The following is a 9376-nucleotide window of genomic DNA, read 5'->3' as shown; positions in this document are numbered from 1 at the left end:
CATCCCTGCTCCCTCTTATCTGCTGGCAAGGCCCAGAAGATAGGAACAAAGAAGTTTCTGCTGATATCCCAAAGCCAGAATTTTCTACTCCAAGGAGAGCTGACTCAACTACTTTGGATTTGAGCTGTCACTCCAAAGAGAGAGTTGACTCGACACTTTGATAAGTGGCTGTTTCCCTGAGTAGATAAGGAGTTACTTGGGATTTCTGAATAGGTATACCTCTTCCCCCTCCTCAGTGTAGATCTTTCTGCTTATTGAAGAAATGAGTAACAGTATAGTTGCTATGGAAAGTGAAAATGTTTTATTTGACCTTTTAGAAAAGCATGTTGCTCAGCCCTCTTTATTGGGGGTGGATTGGGCATGACAAAATTGGCATAACTTGCAGAGTGTTTCGGATCGCATTAGTGTTCTGCAAAGGAATGCCCACATACGAGCTGGAAAAGGGAAGTCATTTATTTGTGCAGTATTGGGTTCTGCTCTGGTTGCAGCCACAGAGTTCCGAGACCAGCAGCTTAAGGCAGAAACCCAAACTATAGAGTCACTGCAGGAACTGGTTAAGTCTCTGCAGAAACAAACAGAGGAACTCAAAAGGCAATTAGAAAGTTAAAAACATGATGCAGCCCTCTTAATAGAGGCTCTGAAGGAACAGCTAGGATGTAAGGATAATAGCGACACTGTTGCCCATGGTATGCATCAAGAAATGTGTATCCTTTCAAAGGACTGAAAGAAATGAAGGCAAGGCTTGACAATGTAGGGGCCTCTCCAGCCCAGATGTGTCCTTTGATAAAAACTGAATACACATTTGATAACAGTGAGGATCTGGAACCTCAAATGATTGTTAAAGAAACTCCCTTTTCAGCCACTGAATTAGCAAAACTGAAAAAAGAGTTCAGCTGCTCTCCAAAGGAATCAGAGATGGAGCATGTATGGAAGTTTAGTCTCACTGGTGGAGACCAAATACTGTTAACTGAAAAGGAAGTAGAAGGTTATTGGGGACCGGGAGTATTTTTAACTACTAGTAACAACCCTGCTCCCTGGTCCCTAACACAGAGGGCTGCCTATTGGGCAGGTGGTCTTAACCCTTTAGGTGGAGACCCTCTTGCCATTACTGGAACAGTTGATCAATTAGTGGAAAGTGTTCAAAAGGCTGCCTGTCTCCAAATGATGTATGACAGAAAGCTGCAGCCATATCATGAATCACCTATGATGATGCCTGTTGATCCTGAAAGGATGACTCCTTTAATCAGGGGACTGCCAGAATCACTGAAACCTATAGGTATACAGCTACAGGGAAAAATACAAGCTTTGCCTCAGGGAGACAGAACCCAGGCAACATTAGAAGGATCTGTAGCCTTTAACCATCTGCAGTCAGGATATAAAGTATGGACATGAGGAGAGGTTGCTCAAGAACTAATTAATTGTGGGAGAAAATATGGCCTGGTGATTTCTTCCACCAGTAAATTTGAGCCAAGGGAAGTGAGGCTTGCAGCTCACCCCTAGGCTACCTAGCCCAAAGCTCAGTGGAACTGGAAGGGTCTCATTGCCAGTAAGAACAGGTAGGCGAAATACCGATCATAAACGTAATTTTCTCCGGACACTGGGTTGGCAAAACGGTGTTACACAAGATTTGATGAATGGATTACCCACAGTTAGGTTAGAGAAATTAGTTAACTGGTGGCCAAAACAAAAGCTCAAGAAGCTCACGGAAAGCTGATGCTTTCACCCCCTCCCCAAGATGAGTGGGAGGTGCGGGGGGGGGGGGAAATAGGCGAAGGGTGAATGTTTGTTAAAAAGCTCACAACAAATGAAGATCTTCCATTTAACACCTTCAGTCCCAAGGCCTCACCACTCTTGCCAACTGCCCCTGTGAGTCACAATACAGCTACTGATAAGCTAGGGAAACACTTATCTCCCTGGCCCGCCTGTGTCAATTGACTCAGCCAACCTGAGGACAATTTCCCTAACCTTAATGAAATCCCTTAACAAATATCCTTGGAAGGCTTAGGACACCCCGAAAAAAAGGGAATGTAAAATATACTCTTGCTGGATTGTTCCCTCATTTTTAATTGTATTAACAAAGCCCAAAAAGGGCAACTTGTTGTCTTGTTTTATTTTACACACACCCCCCCTCCGCCCCCATGCCGCACCTCCCCCCCCGTCTCGCTCCAATTTAGGAGGGAGGCAAGGATCTTTTAATATGTTATGCCTCTGCCTTGAGAGGTGCTAGAAGCATTGCGGCACATATAAAACTTCATGATGTGAAAAGAGAAATAAAAGAGAAAGGAAAAAAAAGAAAGAAGAGAGAGAAGAGAGAAGAGAAGAGAAAGAGAGAGAGAAAGAGAGAAGAGAAGAGAAGAGAAGAGAAAGAAAGAGAAGAGAAGAGAAGAGAAGAGAAGAGAAAGAGAAGAGAAGAGAAGAAGAGAAGAGAAGAGAAGAGAAGAGAAGAGAAGAGAAGAGAAGAGAAGAGAAGAGAAGAGAAGAGAAGAGAAGAGAAGAAGAGGATTCTGACCACTTCAGGGTCAGAATACAAAAAAGGTAAAGCATACAACAAAAAAGGTAAAGCATACAACTAAGAGCAATATCCAAACGCATAATCACTGATAAGATTAAGGCATCAACCAGTTCACTAGGAAATGTGTTCTAGTATTTGACCACTCTCATGCCAATTAAATTTTCCTAATATCCAGTCTGAACTTTCCCTGCTGCAGCTTTGTATTATTCCGATGCTCTCTACTAGTGTATATGCAGGAAAACCGATCAATTCCTTCCTTTTCATTTCCCCTCCTCAGCAAGTTGTAGAGAGTAATGATATTATGGGAGACCACCTCTTTTGTCTGGCTGGCTGTGTTTTGTTTAATGTACTCTGATGACTCGTGTTGAACCTGCTGTCAGTCAGCACTTCCCAGTCTTTTTCTGCTGAACTGCTTTTCAGCCACTCTTCTGCCAGTTCTGTGCCAAACATTACCTTGTCCCAAGCTCAGAATACATCACTTATCTTTACTGAATTTCACGCCATTGACTGTCCAACACTCCATTCTATCTGGTTCATTCATGATATTCCTCTTGACTATGCCAGATAATAGCTTAGTTTTTCACATGTCTTTCAACCACTTCAATCTTCTCCATAATTTCCCAGGAACTGAATCTAAACTAACAGTTCTGTATGTTCCTGGGTATTTGTAGCTGGTTTGTTATCTGTCCCCATGCTCACCAAGAGGCTAGCAAATGCATCACGTTTAACAGCAAGAGCTGCACAGTTTTCTCTCCTACTAACATACGATGCAACACTTCCAACTTGCCTGCCCTGCCTACCCTTCTAAATAGCTGATAGCCTGCCATCCTAGCACTTGAGTCTCATTCCACTAAATCTCACTTATGCCAATGGTATCCTAAGTCTGAGAAAGGAGCAGTGATTTGAATTCATCCCATATATTCTTTATGCAGTGTATGCTGGCACACAAGCTGTAAGAATCTGGAACAATTTTCGGCTTTCATCTTGTTCAGAGGCACCCATCTGAGACATAGCCTGCTTAACAGGCTTTTGGGGTTAACTGTTATCACCAGCACATTTGTAAGAGAAACATATGCAGCTGGGTGACCAGAAAAAAAACTTTTTCAGCTATTGCTTATTATGGGCATTCAAGCTGTCTAATGGGGGTCATCTCAGAGGAGATGATGACAGTGCAGACAGTGTGCATACCTAGCAGCTCACCATGCAACAATCACATGATGAACTGCCAATTACCCAGTGGTAGGGGCATGTACTATGGACATGCTGTTGCCCCTGATGAACAAAACATAAGTGCCCCTGACAACTAATTGCTGCCCCTGGAAACCAAAATCCAAAATGTTCTGAGGTAGAATGGGTACCCATTCTGCTGAACTGCAGCTGTGCAGGTCAATGAGATATTGCTGACCAACTTGCTGCCTCGCTATGGAGATGTCACTGGACTCACAGTGGTGACTATGCTCATTTTATATACCATTTGCTAGGATATCTCTCTTTACTAACACTAACTTCCCCATCTCCCTGCATTCCCCAGCTGCTTAGAATCTGTCGTAAATCAGTTGACAACAGTTGGTCTTTTGCTGCCTTAAATTTCCTCTGTAGATATGTACATGTTGAACCATCTCCTCCAGTAACTGAATTGCGACACAAACATTTCAGACGTGCTCCTGAATAGTCAGTCTTCACTGAGGTGGCATTGATGCTCCCATTAGCCTTACTGATGGAGGGTACTCCATCAGTATAGCACCATCCCTTAGTATATCAGTTTTCCTAATAGCATTCCCTTCCCCTATCAATACCAGTTTACAGCTCCCTCAGTTTAGTCATGTTATGAGCCAAGAAATGTTTCCCCTATTGAGACAGACAGATCTTGTAAGGCCCCAACAGATCTTGAGTCCAAAAGATCTTCCATGATTATGAAACCCCAAATTCTGACTGATACACCTGAGTTGCAGCCAGTCTCATATATTTTGTTGTTGTTGTTGTTTTGTTTATTTGTTTTTGTTTTTCCATCTATGTCCCTATTACCAAAATGTTTGATAAAAGCACTACCCATGTTCCTGAATCTTGTAGCACTCTTCCTAAGGCCCTGAAATTTCTTTTGAAATATATCAGAATTCCAGTTGTAATATTGTTGGTAACCATATGAAAGATCAGGAGTGGGCAGTACCAAAGGTTGTATTAAATTCATAAGTTTACTGGTGACATCTGAAATGCTACCCCCAAGAATGCAGCAAATTTATCTGTAAGGAGGGTCTGGTCTGAAGGTGGCCTCTCTTCAGGAGAGAATCACAGCACTCAATGATGTTTCATTTGATGCAGTGTTGATTTGAACTTGGTGGGAGAAATTGCAATGGCAGCATTTCTTCTTCCATGTTTTCACATCTCACATCTGTCATAGGCTTCAAGCCTATTGGAAACTGAATGGGCATATGGAGGCTCCTCTTATGGCATTATGTAGTATCTTGCTTCCACTCCTCAGTCTACCTTAGGTTGTTGACTTTATCCTGATGTAGATCAGATAGTGGCTTGTTTCAGTAGCCATGGCCATGCTAGGTTGGTAGTCCACCTTCCTGGATTGCCATAATCCTCTTTGTCTACTCCCTCCTTCCTGAAGCTTGGCCACCAGGCAGTCCAACTCAATTATCTAGGCACAATTTCAATAGATACAGACTTTATCTCTCTTCCTCTCAGAGAGTAGACTCAGGCACAAGCTACAGCTTGAAATCTGGCTGGTCACATGAGGTGGAGCTTCATCTGACCAGATCTTAGGGACCCTTGAGCTCTCTCTGGGTGATTGAATTAGACCTTGTGCTGGAAGAATAGCAACAGAGGGCATGGCTTTCCTATGGGTGTTCATCACTACAACTGCTCCTCCTGGATAGGAGGTACTGTTTAATACATTGAGGAGGCCATCACAGCTATAGACTAAGCCTGCTGGTAGGCAGAGAATCCAGAGGCCTACCTACTTGCACAGTGTTCTGCCCTTTTCATGCAAGCTGCCCTCACAAACTGCCCTCTCCCTGCCACATAAACAATTTGCACTTCTTAGTTCCTGGTGCTCCCTATGGGTGTGTGTTGTATGCAATTTCTTGCTGCTTGAACTGGCCACAAAATTAGTTGGCTTAACCTGACTCTGGCCTGACATTTTGTTGAGACCAGTTGCCTGCTGGCAGGTGCCTCCATATGCACATTGCACAAAGACTGAGCAATGGGTACCAGCAACATCCTCAGAGAGATCCTGGGAACTCTTGAGAGTCATACTCTTCTCAGAATGTGACAATTGCTGCTGCCACCACAGCCTCTACAGTTATTGAAGGAGTCACCTTTAAAAAAAGAAGTCAGAAATTGTTATCTGAATATATTACATCACACTGGTTTAAACTCACTGCATTTGCGTAGATGCAGTATGCAAATAAACTAAGTACAGAATGTGAACAGATCATGATATAGGATCCAAGTCTAATATAATTAGTATAACACTTCAAATCCCTCTGATTTCAAGTTCTGCATATGCATACATTAGCATGAGTAAAATTGAAATTATTGTTTAGGCAAGATTACATGTAGGTTCGGGAAAATTCAAGTGGCAAAGGTTGTGTAATGAGATACTAACACACTGTGAGTTACAAACAGAAAGAAATGATATGGAAGCAAATGGGAAATACTTAAAAAATCTATGCTCACCTAAAAGACAAAAGAGAACTTTAGAATTAAAAATGAATCAATGCACCTTAAAAATAGCACACTTTCCTAAATGGAATTTTATTTTTAAAGGGTATTAAAACACTTTCCTGTTGTTTTGTTTTTTTTTTTTGGTTGTTTTTATTTGACTCCCTTTGCTCTGACCATGTTACGCCTCATTTTAAGTACTGCATCCAAATTTGGTGTCTTCAGCACAAGACCAGCATGGAGTTGTTGGAGTGGAGCCAAAGGAGGGCCTTGAAGATATTCAGTGGGCTGGAGGTTGAGGGAGCTGAACTTGTTCAGCTTAGAGAAAGGTCAGGTAAGACCTCAATGTGGCCTTCCAGTTCCTGAGGGGAACTTAGAGGAAGACTGACTTTTTACATGGGGAGACAGTAGTAGAACAAGAGGAAATGGTATTAAAGTGTTAGAGGGGAAATTTAAGTTAGATGTTGGGAGGAAATTTTTTTACTGAGTGTGGGGAGACACTCTACCAGGTTGCCCTGAGAAGCTGCTTAGACACCATTCACAGCTGTTCAAGGCCACAGGTGTTCAGTGCTAGGTTACATGGGGCCCTGGAGCATCCGACTAGGTGGTAACACTGCAGAGTGCACTTATATCTCAAGGTGGTAACCCTGAGGGTGCCCTTGATCCCCTCATTCAAATTATCAATGCAGATATTAGACAGGATGTGAGCCCCATCACCAATCCCTGTGGAACACCACTCGTGACTGGTTTCCAGCTGGATTTAACTCCATTCACCACCATTCTCAGGGCTTGCTCCTCTAGTCGATTCTTTTCACAGCAAAAACTGTACCTGTCCAAGCCACAGGCTGCCAGCTTCTGCAGGAGAGTGCTTTGGGGAAAAGAGTCTAAGGCTTTGCTGAAGTCTGGGTAGACTACATCAATGGCATTTCCCTCATCCAACAGCTAAACCTCGTGCTCAATGAAGGAATTCAGGTTAGTCAGGTAGTACCTACCTTTCAAGATTCCTTGGTGAAAAGTATCTTGTCAACCACCTCCTCCAATTCCATCAGTACCCTAATGTGGATCGCATTTGACCCTACAAATTTTTGACAGTCCAGCTAGAGTAAGCAGGTCTCCAGCAGTCTCCTCCTGAACTGTGAGGGTATCGTGATACAGTTATTGGAGGAGATGGTTTGACATGTATTTATACTCAGAGGAAGATTATGGCAACAAATGAGTCCAGATCCTGTCCAATGATTTATTAAAAGTTCTAAGATACTAAGGAATGTGGGGAGTATTCACCTACTTTCTGGGCAACCTGTTCCAGTTCATTACCACCCTTATCATAGGTAACTTCTTAAATCCCATATAAATTTCCCCTCTCAGTCTAAAACCGCCTATACTTGTGCTATCACAATAGAACTAGCTAAAGAGCCTGTCTCTTTCTTTCTTAGGGCCCCTTCTTTGATACTGAAAGCCCACTCTTAGGTCTCCCTGGAGCCTTCTCCAGGATCAACAACCCAAGCTCTCTCAACCTGTCCTCATAAGGGAGGCATTCCAACCTGGGATTATTTCTGCAATCTCCTCTAGTCACACCCCAACAGGTCCACATGTCTCCTGTACTGAAGTTTCATATCTGGATGCAGTACTCCATGTGAAGTCTCACCAGCGTACAGGAGCAGGTTCACTTCCCTTGACTTGCTGACCATGCTTCTTTAGATGCAGTCCAGGATATAGCTGGATTTCTGGACTGCAAAGGCACTTTGCCAGGAACCTCCAAGTAATTTTCAACAAGTCTGTGTTCAGTGTTTTTGTCCCCCTTCTGTACTGACTGCATTTCAGAACTAAAGAGACAGTCCTTGGTTTCAACAAGAAGGTTATAATAGATCTTATTCAGTAATGTATAAATAAGCAGAAAAGTTTATATTAAATGTTCTGGTATTTCCTTTTTAACTTGGAAACAGTCAGTCTTCAGTGTTGTTATTTTAAGTCAGGATGATTTCAGGTTATAACTTGACTAACCTGCATATAATCATGATAAAAATGTGCAGAGGCTGCCTTTTATTTGGCTTTTGAATTTTCACATTGAGGTTCCCAGACAATCAACGTCAGCTGAGATTTCTTTTTTCTCTTTTCATCTGTTTAATCTTTTAATTTCTCTTATCTTTACAGCACTGTCTCACGAGTTTAAATTCTCACCTTATACTTGTACTTTTTCTTTGGAGACAGGCATAATTTAGATATTTATCTCAAAATTATACTATACTTGCAGTTTGTTAGAGCACTAGCAATATATTATTTTTCCACATAAATGTAATTGACAGAGACAAATTAATCATATTCACCTAGTTATTGATAATGATAATCTAAATAAATAAAGCATTATTTATCAATGATCAAAATGGTTATATAAGAAGGTAGGCATACCTTACAGTAAATGATTATGGGGTCATATGCATGCCCCTAGTACTTCTTTTATATAATGAGTGTGCCAAATGCTGAAGTCTTTAAAATGTAAGGACAGGGTGATGTTGAATTATGAGAACTCACACACAGAAATCTAATTTAAGACTACATTACACTCCTGGGAGTGTACTGCTCCTAGGAGATGGTCTATGGTCTATGTGAATTTCTAATAGCAAGAAATGAACCTGACCCAAGATTTCTCACGCATCTTTTCCCGTGTTTTTCTTTTCTGATACATACAAATGGATATCATTTGAGTAGTCTATGGACCATCCCTCTAAACTGTGGAGTTTTTTTAGTCCATGACTTTGGGTTCCTTCTACCACAACAGTCCTTTGGGGCAGGAGCTTTAATGCATGTTATTGGACTGATGAAAGCTAAATCCAATTCTACTTCCAACAGATTTCACTCTTCTTCAGCCTGGGTCATTCTGACTGTAATACTTTTGATTAGGTATATAGCAGTCATGGTAGTTGTTTTTTTTTGTTTGTTTGTTTTGTTTTGTTTTTCCTAAAAACTGCATGTCCTGTACAGGTTCTTTGACCCTACTTTGTCTTGCAGTAAAACTAGCTTTCAGATTGATTTAGATTATTCTTTTCCCTTCTTCAAAAAGTTTTTCATTTATTTGTTTAGATTCTCTTTCTTTCTTTTTTCTTTTCTTTCTTTTTTCTTTTCTTTCTTTTTTCTTTTCTCTCTTTCTTTCTTTCTTTCTTTCTTTCTTTCTTTCTTTCTTTCTTTCTTTCTTTCTTT

General features: G+C 41.4%; 1 pseudogene; it reads left to right on the top strand.

The window, feature by feature from the left end:
• The first annotated feature begins 262 nt into the window (after nt 1-262).
• LOC107306129 lies at nt 263-1714 on the top strand (annotated as a pseudogene).
• The last annotated feature ends 7662 nt before the right edge of the window (nt 1715-9376 follow it).

The sequence above is a fragment of the Coturnix japonica genome, chromosome Z (genome assembly GCF_001577835.2).
Source record: "Coturnix japonica isolate 7356 chromosome Z, Coturnix japonica 2.1, whole genome shotgun sequence".
NCBI lineage: Eukaryota > Metazoa > Chordata > Aves > Galliformes > Phasianidae > Coturnix > Coturnix japonica.
The sequence above is the reverse complement of the archived record's forward strand: the minus strand, read 5'-3'. Positions and strand labels throughout refer to the sequence as shown.